The following is a 13,642-nucleotide window of genomic DNA, read 5'->3' as shown; positions in this document are numbered from 1 at the left end:
ATACATACTGATGTATGTGGTCCGATGAATATTGAGGCTCACGGCAGGTATCATTATTTTCTGATCTTCACAGATGATTTGAGCAGATATGAGTATATCTACTTGATGAAACACAAGTCTGAAATATTTGAAAAGTTCAAAGAATTTCAGAGTGAAGTGGAGAATCATCGTAACAAAAATAAAAGTTTCTACGATATGATCGCAGAAGTAAAATATTTGAGTTACGAGTTTGGCCTTCAGTTAAAACAATGTGAAATAGTTTCACTACTCACGCCACCTGGAACACCACAGTGTAATGGTGTGTCCGAACGTCGTAACCGTGCTTTATTAGATGTGGTGCGATATATGATGTCTCTTACCGATTACCACTATCGTTTTGGGGTTATGCATTAGAGACAGCTACATTCACGTTAAATAGGGCACCATCTAAATCCATTGAGACGACACTGTATGAACTATGGTTTGGCAAGAAACCTAAGTTGTCGTTTCTTAAAGTTTGAGGTTGCAATGCTTATGTGAAAAAGTTTCAAACTGATAAGCTCAAACCCAAATCGGAGAAGTGCGTCTTCATAGGATACCCAAAAGAAAATGTCGGGTACACCTTCTATCACAGATCCGAAGGCAAGATATTCGTTGCTGAGAATGGATCCTTTCTAGTGAAGGAGTTTCTCTCGAAAGAAGTGAGTGGGAGGAAAGTAGAACTTGATGAGATAACTGTACCTGCTCCCTTATTGGAAAGTAGTTCATCAGAGAAATCTGTTCCTGTGACTACTACACCAATTAGTGAGGAAGCTAATGATGATGATCATGTAACTTCAGATCAAGTTACTGCCGAACCTCGTAGGTAAACCAGAGTGATATACGCACCAGAGTGGTACAGTAATCCTGTTCTAGAGGTCATGTTACTTGACCATGACGAGCCTACGAACTATGAGGAAGTGATGGTGATCCCAGATTCCGTGAAATGGCTTGAGGCCATGAAATCTGAGATGAGATCCATGTATGAGAACAAAGTATGGACTTTGATTGACTTGCCCATTGATCGGCGAGCCATTGATATTAAATGGATCTTCAAGAGGAAGACAGACGCTGATAGTAGTGTCACTATCTACAAAGCTAGAATTGTCGCAAAAAGGTTTTCGACAAGTTCAAGGTGTTGACTACAATGAGAGTTTCTCACTCGTATCTATGCTTAAGTCTGTCAGAATCATGTTAGCAATTGCCGCATTTTATGAAATCTGGCAAGTGGATAAACAAAACTGCATTCCTTAATGGATTTATTAAAGAAGAGTTGTATATGATGCAACCAGAAGGTTTTGTCAATCCTAAAGGTACTAACAAGATATGCAAGCTCCAGCGATCCATCTATGGACTGGTGCAAGCATCTCGAGTTGGAATATACGCTTTGATAAGTTGATCAAAGCATATAGTTTTATACAGACTTGCGGTGAAGCCTGTATTTACAAGAAAGTGAGTGGGAGCATTACAGAATTTCTGATAAGTATATGTGAATGACATATTGTTGACCGGAGATAATGTAGAATTATTCTGCAAAGCATAAAGGAATGTTTGAAAGGAGTTTTTCAAAGAAAGACCTCGGTGAAGCTGCTTACATATTGAGCATCAAGATCTATAGAGATAGATCAAGACGCTTGATAAGTTTTTCAATGAGTACATACCTTGACAAGATTTTGAAGTAGTTCAAAATGGAACAGTCAAAAAGGAGTTCTTGCCTGTGTTACAAGGTGTGAAGTTGAGTAAGACTAAAAACCCGACCACGACAGAAGATAGAGAGAGAATGAAAGTCATTCCCTATGCCTCAGCCATAGGTTCTATAAAGCATGCCATGCTGTGTACCAGACCTATTGTATACCCTGCCCCAAGTTTGGCAAGGGAGTACAATAGTGATCTAGGAGTAGATCACTGGACATTGGTCTTAGTGGAATAAGGATATGTTTCTGGATTATGGAGGTGACAAAAGGTTCGTCGTAAAGGGTTACGTCGATGCAAGTTTTGACACTGATCCAGATGACTCTAAGTCTCAATCTAGATACATATTGAAAGTGGGAGCAATTAGCTAGAGTAGCTTCGTGCAGAGCATTGTTGACATAGAAACTTGCAAAATACGTACGGATCTGAATGTGGCAGACCCGTTGACTAAACTTCTCTCACAAGCAAAACATGATCACACCTTAGTACTCTTTGGGTGTTAATCACATAGCAATGAGAACTAGATTATTGGCTCTAGTAAACCCTTTGAGTATTGGTCACATGTCGATGTGAACTATGGGTGTTAATCACATGGTGATGTGAACTATTGGTATTAAATCACATGGCGATGTGAACTAGATTATTGACTCTAGTGCAAGTGGGAGACTGAAGGAAATATGCCCTAGAGGCAATAATAAAGTTATTATTTATTTCCTTATTTCATGATAAATGTTTATTATTCATGCTAGAATTGTATTAACCGGAAACATAATACATGTGTGAATACATAGACAAACAGAGTGTCACTAGTATGCCTCTACTTGACTAGCTCGTTGAATCAAAGATGGTTAAGTTTCCTAGCCATAGACATGAGTTGTCATTTGATTAACGGGGTCACATCATTAGAGAATGATGTGATTGACTTGACCCATTCCGTTAGCATAGCACTTGATCGTTTAGTTTGTTGCTATTGCTTTCTTCATGACTTATACATGTTCCTATGACTATGAGATTATGCAACTCCCGTTTACCGGAGGAACACTTTGTGTGCTACCAAACGTCACAACGGAACTGGGTGATTATAAAGGTGCTCTACAGGTGTCTCTGAAGGTACTTGTTGGGTTGGCGTATTTCGAGATTAGGATTTGTCACTCCGATTGTCGGAGAGGTATCTCTAGGCCCTCTCGGTAATGCACATCACCTAAGCCTTGCAAGCATTGCACTAATGAGTTAGTTGCGAGATGATGTATTACGGAACGAGTAAAGAGACTTGCCGGTAACGAGATTGAACTAGGTATTGAGATGCCGACGATCAAATCTCGGGCAAGTAACATACCGATGACAAAGGGAACAGCGTATGTTGTTATGCGGTCTGACCGATAAAGATCTTCGTAGAATATGTAGGAGCCAATATGAGCATCCAGGTTCCGCTATTGGTTATTGACCGGAGACGTGTCTCGGTCATGTCTACATAGTTCTCGAACCCGTAGGGTCCGCACGCTTAACACTACGATGACAGTTATATTATGAGTTTATATGTTTTGATGTACCGAAGGAGTTCGGAGTCCCGGATGAGATTCGGGACATGACGAGGAGTCTCGAAATGGTCGAGATGTAAAGATCGATATATTGGACGACTATATTCGGACTTCGGAAAGGTTCCGAGTGATTTGGGTATTTTTCGGAGTACCGGAGAGTTACGGGAATTCGCCGGGGAGTATATGGGCCTTATTGGGCCATACGGGAATAGAGGAGATAGGCCAAAAGGAAGGAGGCCTGCGCCCCCCCTTTGGTCCGGATTGGACAAGGGGTGCGGCCCCCTTTTCCTTCTCCCTCTCCTCCTCTTTCCTTCACTCCTACTTCAACAAGGAAAGGAGGAGTCCTACTCCCGGTGGGAGTAGGACTCCCCCCTTGGCGCGCCCTCCTCCTAGGTCGGCCACCTCCCCCCTTGCTCCTTTATATATGGGGGCAGGGGGGCACCTCTAGACACACAAGTTGATCAAGTTGATCGTCTCTTAGCCGTGTGCAGCACTCCCCTCCACCATAGTCCACCTCGATAATACTGTAGCGGTGCTTAGGCGAAGCCCTGCGTCGGTAGAACATCAACATCGTCACCACGCCATCGTGCTGACGAAACTCTCCCTCAACACTCGGCTGGATCGGAGTTAGAGGGACGTCATCGGGCTGAATGTGTGCTGAACTCGGAGGTGTCGTACGTTCGGTACTTGATCGGTCGGATCGTGAAGACGTATGACTACATCAACCGCGTTGTGCTAACGCTTCCGCTTTCGGTCTACGAGGGTATGTGGACAACACTCTCCCCTCTCGTTGCTATGCATCACCATGATCTTGCATGTGCGTAGGTAATTTTTTGAAATTACTACATTCCCCAACACATCAATCGAGGAAGACATGGAGGCTGACTTGAAAAGGATAGATGCCATAGAGGAGGATGAAGAAGTTACTTCTCGTTTCCGAGCTGGATTCACGATGGGGGAACTACAGAGCTCAGCTATTTCAAACTTGGTCATCCCTTCCAATGTTAGATTTCTTTCTTATGAAAGTATGAAAAAGAGTGTTACTTGTTCTCCCACAGCTATGCAACATCCTTGGGTGAAAGGAGCTTTAGCCGTCACGGGCAAGCTCCGTAACGAAATAATGGACCTCAAGCAGCAAGTCAATAAGCTCGAGGAAGAGAATCACATCCTGAGGGGCATCATCGCCAAGAATATCACATCACCACCTCCGAGGAAGGAAACATAAACACATGGGTATGGGCACTCCCCTTGGCAACTGCCAAGCTTGGGGGAGTGCCCCGTATCGTGTCACCATCACCTTTATCTTTACTGTTTTTCTTAGTTCGATCCTTTTGGTAATATCTTAATCTAGTAGAATAAAGTTTTAGTATGATCTAGCTGTGAGTTTTTCTTTATGATCCTTCTATGTAATCGAGTCCGTGAGCCATATATAATAAAGATTAGTGTTGAGTCAAGGGCTTGCTTATTTTTCTATGATCTTGAGGGAATAGAATAAAAAGAAGAAATAAAGAGATCATATGGATCTTATGGAGAGTAATGACTTCACATATAAAGAGTATGATGAATAAAAGTTGTTGAGAGTTGACAAACATAGTTTTGGTCATCGTTGCAATTAATAGGAAGTAATAAAGAAAGAGAGGTTTTCACATATAAATATACTATCTTGGACATCTTTTATGATTGTGAGCACTCATTAAAATATGACATGCTAAAGAGTTGATGCCCTCATGTCCGTATTTTATTTTATCGACACCTCTATCTCTAAACATGTGAACATATTTTTCGATTTCTGCTTTTGCTTGAGGACAGGCGAGGTCTAAGCTTGGGGGAGTTGATACGTCCATTTTGCATCATGCTTTTATATCAATATTTATTGCATTATGGGCTGTTATTACACATTATGTCACAATACGTATGCCTATTCTCTCCTATTTTACAAGGTTTACATGAAGAGGGGGAATGCCGGCAGCTGGAATTCTGGGCTGGAAGAGGAGCAAATATTAGAGACCTATTCTGCACATCTCCAAAAGTCCCGAAACTCCACGAGAATTATTTTCAGAATATATAAAAAATATTGGGCGAAAGAAGTACCAAAGGGGGGCCACCCACCGTCCACGAGGGTGGGGGGCGCGCCCCTGCCTCGTGGGCCCCCTGGTGGCTCTCCGATGCCCATCTTTGGCTATATGGAGTCTTTCGTCGAGGAAAAAATCATAAGCTAGCTCATGGGACGAAACTCCGCCGCCACGAGGAGGAACCTTGACGGAACCAATCTAGGGCTCCGGCGGAACTGTTCTGCCGGGGAAACTTCCCTCCGGGAGGGGGAAATCATCACCAACGATCCTCTCATCGGGAGGGGGTCAATCTCCAGCAACATCTTCACCAACACCATCTCATCTCAAACCCTAGTTCATCTCTTGTATCCAATCTTTGTATCCAAACCTCAGATTGCTACCTGTGGGTTGCTAGTAGTGTTGATTACTCCTTGTAGTTGATGCTAGTTGGTTTACTTGGTGAAAGATCATATGTTCAGATCCATTATGCATATTAATACCTCTCTGATTATGAACATGAATATGCTTTGTGAGTAGTTACGTTTGTTCCTGAGGACATGGGAGAAGTCTTGCTATAAGTAGTCATGTGAATTTGGTATTCATTCAATATTTTGATGAGATGTATGTTGTCTTTCCTCTAGTGGTATCATGTGAACATCGACTACATGACACTTCACCATTGTTTGGGCCTAGAGGAAGGCCTTGGGAAGTAATAAGTAGATGATGGGTTGCTAGAGTGATAGAAGTTTAAACCCTAGTTTATGAGTTGCTTCGTAAGGGACTGATTTGGATCCATATGTTTCATGCTATGGTTAGGTTTACCTTAATAATTTTGTTGTAGTTGCGGATGCTTGCAATAGAGGTTAATCATAAGTGGAATGCTTGTCCAAGTAAGGGAAGCACCCAAGCACCGGTCCACCCACATACCAAATTATCAAAGTACCGAACGCGAACCATATGAGAGTGATGAAAACTAGCTTGACGATAATTCCCATGTGTCCTCGGGAGCGCTTTCCTTTATATAAGAGTTTGTCCATGCTTTTCCTTTGCTACAAAAAGGATTGGGCCATCTTGCTGCACATTATTTACTTTTATTACTTGTTACTCGTTACCAATTACCTTATCACAAAACTATCTGTTACCAATAATTTCAGTGCTTGCAGAGAATACCTTGCTGAAAACCGCTTATCATTTCCTTCTGCTCCTCGTTGGGTTCGACACTCTTACTTATCGAAAAGGCTACGATAGATCCCCTATACTTGTGGGTCATCAGAGCGAGCGGAGACGATCAGTGATCCTGTCGCCCCATCCCGAGGACTTACGGCAAGGGTCAGACCCATCCCTCTCTAGGGTGGTCTGCCTACCCGGCCGTGCCTTGTAATTATCTCGCGGGTAGAGGACTAGGAGATGACCTCCTACTAGCAAATCAAGTTGTTGCAACAAAATCTATGTCGAAGTGGACAGTTTGGAGGTATTTGAGATCATGCAGGGTGGTGGGAATTCACTTGGACCAGTAGCGGCAATTTATTAAGAATGTCCTTTCTTATCTAGCAATTTTATCTCTATACTTTTTAGTCATTGCCCTCGAGAACCCAATATGGCGGCGGGCCTGCTAGCTAAGAACTAGGGGGTGTCTCGAACCATTGTTTGAAAATCGAAGCCCCGGGTTTCTTAGTGGATGTATTAACAAACTATGTATCTTTATTCTAACATGAAATATAAACCGCCATGATGGCATTTTCCTAACAAAAGGAGTAAGACATAGGGACAACAAAAATAGCAAGAATACAATTTCCACAATGAATATACAAAGTTCTGCCATACACATTTTTGTCTTATTCCATCTGATAACTCTTCTCCTAGTTTGGCAGTACATTTTTTCCAAAATATTAATCATTTAAAACCTTAGCATTTTGATGCATGTTTGGTGAATACTTTAGTTTCTAGAAACCGTAGTTCTCCTTACAAAATGTAATTTTTCTCGCCCGGTTGGGGAAAAGGAAGTCAATATCCAAAACTCACATTTGGCTCCTTCCCAAAAAAAACTGTATAAAATCAAATTAATTACAAAATAATAATAATGGCTATTTTTTGTAAGAGACATGATCGAATGTTATACCATGTGTGAATTTTCATGAAGCAATGGCATTCATGGTGTTCCGGATAGAAGATAAAATCAGCACCCTAAAAAGGCCATATTTTTAGGATTTTGGAGGTAAGATTTTTCTTTTTCTCCTAGAACATCATGGATGTCATTTCTTCATGGAAATTCACATGTGAGTAGAACGCTAAACTATGTTGCTTAAAAAACAAAATTTTTATTTGCCTACTTTTTTTTAGATCTTTTATTCATCAGGGTGCATGTGGAACCATGCCCACCATAACATTTTTTGGGCCCATACCTCTGGAAAAAACATGGTGTTAGAGATATTACGATTTATGGAAACAAGCTATCCGTTGATGCAAAACACATCATAGTATCTAAAGTTGTGATTTCTAGAAAAAACACAATTTCTTCTTATCTTACACTAAGAAAAACATCGGTCGGTTGGTCTTGCTTTCCATTTGCAAGCCTACACTTATCGCTGACATCCTACAAATACCGAATAGCCTACACCAGGCCTCCGGCCTGCTTATAAGGATTGCTAGTCTTATTCAAGCAGATCTGACGCGAGAGCTATGTCTCGCTTATAGCGAGACCATAACTTCTCTCGCTGAAGGCTTTTTAGCTCGCACAGAAACTGGGCCGTCCCGTTTATTTACCTTTCTTTGATCGCAAGCATGCGACACTTGCTCGCTGGTCCGAATCATTTTTTATCTTCTGTTTTTTTGCTTCTTCTTTAGTTTTCTTTTTTTTCCTTTGATTTTCTGTTGGTTTTCTTCTTTTATTCATGGTTTTCTTTGTTATTTTGTTTTCCTTGTTTTTGAATTGCTTTGCTTCGTTAATTTCTTGGTCTTCACCACTTTTTGGTTTTGTCTTTGTTTTTCTTTGTTTCTTTCTTGATTTCATTGTTTTATGTTTTCTTTTTTTCCTTTTTCTCTTTTCTTTGTTTTCCCTGGTTTTCTTTGTTTTCCTTTGCTTCGTACTCGGTTTTCTCAGTTTCATTCTTTTGCATTGTTTTCTTCAGTTTTTCATTCTTAGTTTTCCTTATCATTGTTTTCTATTTGGGTTTCTTCATTTTTTTGTTGATTTTCATCGGGTTTTTCTGTTCTACACGTGGTAACTTTTTCAGTTCACATTCAACATTTTTCTTATACATCAGAAACATTTTTATGTACACGTTTAACATTTTTGGAAAACATGATTACCAATTTTTGAAAACATATATTTTTGGATGTCTACTTTTTTCCATATACACATTGTAAATTTATGGTATATATCTAATACACATTTAACATCTTTCATATACAATTTTTCATTCTGTGAATACATGGTCAACATTTTTTATATACACATTTAACATTTTTTTCAAATGCTTGATTAACATTTTTGAACTACAAGATGAACATTTTCTAATACATCATCAACCTTTTTTTACACACATTTAACATTTTTCAAGTGCTTGACTAACATTTTCGAAATACAAGATTAACATTTTTGTAATACATAGTCAACATTTTTTCTATACCCATTTAATTTTTTAAAAATATTGATTAACATGTTTTCAAATGCAAGATTAACCTTTTAAATACATTATACAAAAATTCTATACACATTTAACATATTTCAAATGATTGGTTAACATATTTCGAATTCTTGTTTATTTTTTTCAGATGCTTCATTAACATTTTTTAAATACATGATCAACTTTTTTCACACATTATACATTTTTTCATATACATGAGAAATATTTTCTCTATACACATTTAAACATTTTTTAAAACCTTGCTTGCCATTTTTGCAAATATTTTATTAAAGTGTTTTTTATAATATATTTTATTTAGAATAGTTGGAAGTATAAACAAAAGTAAAAAAGAAACAAAAAACCGAGGTTGTGGCCTCCAACATACCTGGGCGGACCCATCTCGTGCTGCCTTTGACGCGAGGGTTCCCTACTTCTCGCTAAAAACGAGACATTGGGGCAGGGACCTCCCATACGCCGCATATTGCGGCAAAATGGAGCGCGCGCTGCACAGGTGGGTCGACGACTGGGCCGGCCGAGTACAACAGAAGTTGAACGCAATACAACACGACGCAAAAACCCCGAGAAAAAGAGGTGAACCTTGCTTGCCATTTTTGCAAATATTTTATTAAAGTGTTTTTATAATATATTTTATTTAGAATACTTGGAAGTATAAACAAAAGTAAAAAAGAAACAAAAAAACCGAGGTTGTGGCCTCCAACATACCTGGGCCGACCCATCTCGCGCTGCCTTTGACGCGAGGGATCCCTACTTCTCGCTAAAAACGAGACATTGGGGCAGGGACCTCCTATACGCCGCATATTGCGGCAAAATGGAGCGCGCGCCGCACAGGGGGGTCGACGACTGGGTCGGCCGAGTACAACCGAAGTTGAACGCAATACAACACGGCGCAAAAACCCCGAGAAAAAGAGGTGAACCTTGCTCGCCATTTTTGCAAATATTTTATTAAAGTGTTTTTTATAATATGTTTTATTTAGAATACTTGGATGTATAAACAAAAGTAAAAAAGAAACAAGAAAAACCGAGGTTGTGGCCTCCAACATACCTGGGCCGACCCATCTCGCGCTGCCTTTGACGCGAGGGTTCCCTACTTCTCGCTAAAAACGAGACACTGGGGCAGGGACCTCCTATACGCTGCATATTGCGGCAAAATGGAGCACGCGCCGCACAGGGGGATCGACGACTGGGCCGACCGAGTACAACCAAAGTTGAACGCAATACAACACGACGCAAAAACCCCGAGAAAAAGAGGTGCCTGTGGGACTCGAACACGCGATAAGGCACTTTAACCTGCATCCAGCTAGCCACTAGAGCTCATGACGGCATTTAACAAATGCTTAGAACACACGTTTAAGAACAGAAAATGGAGTCGGATGGTCTAAAAAAAGACAATGGAAGCAGATTTGAAACATTTATTCATTTTTTCCACTATTTCTTGGAAATTATGAACAATTTTGAGATTCCTATTTTTGCAAAGGAAAATATTTATTTTCAACTTGACCAAAATTTATAATTTTTGAACATATTTCAAAAAACATAAAGCAACCGTGAACAATTTTAAAAGTCCTGAACATTATTTACAAACGGCAAACACTTTTTGACAATTGGGAACATTTTTTCAAAACATGAACAAATTTAGAAACACCAAACACTTTTTTAGGAAAAAGGAATAAAAACATAACACGAAAAAAATTTAACAACGTGAACAAATTTTGAAATCCGAACATTTTTCAAAAAATAAAACAAAAATTAAGTTTTTGTATATACGAACATTTTTTTAAATTATGATTTTTTTTTTGAAAACATGAACATTTTTCTGAAATTTGTGAACAGTTTTTGAGAATGGGGACATTTTTTGAATCCTGAACACTTTATCAAATGGAAAAGGGAACATTTTTTAAATTCTGAACAAATTATTAAAACCATGAACATTTTTTGAATTTGTGAAGAAAATTGGAAAAACAGAAACATTTTTTGGAAATTCTGAACAAATTTTTTGAAACCGGGAACTTTTTTTGAATTTCTATTTTTTTAAAAAAGAATATTTTTTGAATTTGTGAACAAAATCTGAAATATAAGAATATTTTTTGAAATTTGAAATTTTTTTGTAAATAAACTTGAAAAGGAAAAAAAGGAAAACAAAAAAAGAAACAGAAAAAAGAAAAGAAAAACGAAAAAGAAGACAAATAGAAAAAAGGAAAACGAAAAAGAAAAAGCCGGTTCAGGAACCTTCTAGAAGGTTCCTAAAACCAGAAAAACCCGGCTGGAAACATTATAGAAGGTTCCCATAAACCGGTGTGTGCTGAAATGCTAAAACGGGCCGGCCCACTCGGCCGCTCGCTCGCACCTCCCCTGTGCGAAGCGGACGAGATTTGCCTGCTCCCCACGCGTGCGCCTATCCATGCTTCCATGTACGTGGCTTGATTTGATTGGAACAAAATAAGATCCGGCCCCACCTCTTTAAAATCAAAGGAGAAAATGATTAGATTAGAAAGAAAAAAAAACAGCCATAAAATAAAATAAGAGCACGGATGAAAGCATGAGAAGGGAGCAGATAAGTCGGATCCGTGTGAAGTGGCGACAGCTTGCCGCAACGAGCGGGGAGTGGGATTTTCCATTGGGGCATCCCAGATCTGAACCGAACCTAACTTGGAAAGGCCTAACTAACTACACAATGGGTACTGCTCGGAAAAAACAAACCAGAAACTAACTACAGAATGGGTGAGTTTATTGGGATGGCCCAGAATTGCAAGCCAAACCAGTATTTTATAAGTTTTTTTCTTTGCTACGAGCAAATAGCATTTTCTAAGGTTCCCTATGTCTCGCTTAGGCGGCCCAGATCTGAACCGAGCCTAACTAACTACACAATATACAACTCAAAAAAAAACTACACAATATACACAATTTTTTTTTCAAATGCTTAATTAACATTTTTTAGGTACAAGATTAACATTTTTTAATACATCATCAGCATTTTTATACACGTTTACCATTTTTAAATTCTTGATTGACATTTTTGAAATACATGATTACCCATTTTGTAATATGTAGTAAACGTTTTTTATATACATATTTAACATTTTTAATGCTTGATTAACATTTTTTCAAATGCAAGATAATATTTTTTCTAATACATATTCAACAAATTTTTTATACACATTTAACAATATTTAAATGATTGATTAAGATATTCAAATTATTGTTAATATAGTTTAAAATGCTTGATTAACATTTTAAAGTACATGATCAACTATTTTCTCACATATTGTATATTTTTTGTATACACAAGAAATATTTTATCTATACACATTTGACATTTTTCAAAACCTTGGTTACCATTTTTTTCCAAATGTTTTGTGTAAAATGTTTTTGTAATATATTTTATTTAGAATATTTGGAAGTATAAAAAAACGAGGTTGTGGCCTCCAGCGCACCTAGGCCTGCCTATCTCGTGCTGCCTTTGACGCGAGGGTTCGTTACGTCTCTCTATAAAGGAGACATAACTTGGAAAGGCCTTACTAACTACACGATAGGTACTGCTAATAAAACAAAAACTAACTACAGAATGGGTGAGTTTATTGGGATGGCCCAGAATTGCAAGCCAAACCAGTATTTTCTAAAAAAAAATTCTTTGCTGGGAGCAAATAGCATTTTCTAAGGTTCCCCATGTCTCGCTTAGGCGCCTCAGATCTGAACCGAGCCTAACTTGGAGGCCTAACTAACTACACAATGGGGACTGCTAAAAAAACAAAAACAACACATAACTATACAATGGGTGAGATTATTGAGATGGCCAAAAATTGCAAGCCAGACCAGTATTTTCTAAGTTTTGTTTTTTCTGCTATGAGCAAATAGCATTTTCTAAGGTTTGCCAATTATATCATGACAAAAAGAGCATAAACACTATTGACAACGATACATGGAGGAAAGATGCCATGGAAAAAAAGGCATAAACACCATTGACAACGATACATGGGAAAGATGCCAAGATCTGGTAGCCCACATCCACCTGCTATCACAAGTCTCACTCTCACCTGGCTCTGCAAAATCTTGCTAAACATGTCCATGGACCACCCTAAAAAGTTGAAAATTATTGCAATAATGTGCGACCCCATAAACTTCTTCCCACAAACAGCAGGAAGCGACAAGGGGCATGAAAATTGCTTTAAAAGAAAAAAAACGGGCATGAAATGGCATCAGCCACCACTGTAGCTGTATGGCCTTAATTAGTTGTGAACTGTGATCCTTGCACATGAGAAAATTTACATCTCGAGTTTTTTTAAACACAGTACAAACGCAAGCGCTCATACATACACGCATACACTCATCCTTATAAACGCACACACGCACACCCCACCCCTATGAACAACTCCGAGAAGTCAGCATAGGCGTCAGGAACGTTTCCTCCCACTGAAAGCGCATTTGCCGAATATCCTAAAATAAATTCAGGAATAATGCGAGCACCAGGATTTGAACTCTGGTGGACTAAGGACCACTGTCCCTCTAACCATCCAACCACAGGTTGGTTCGTATCTCGAGTTTTTTTTGTTATATGTGGCAAGAAGTCTTTATCTGCTCTTCGTGTCACACCAGGCTATAACACTCTTGTCCATCTCAAGCATCTTCTGCATTCCACCACAATGTTGAACTCTCACATGTGATTAATTTGTTTTGAAACATAGGTGAAAGATTTGTCTCA

Source organism: Triticum urartu, chromosome 4 (assembly GCF_003073215.2).
Source record: "Triticum urartu cultivar G1812 chromosome 4, Tu2.1, whole genome shotgun sequence".
Lineage (NCBI taxonomy): Eukaryota > Viridiplantae > Streptophyta > Magnoliopsida > Poales > Poaceae > Triticum > Triticum urartu.
Note: the sequence above shows the minus strand (reverse complement) of the source record.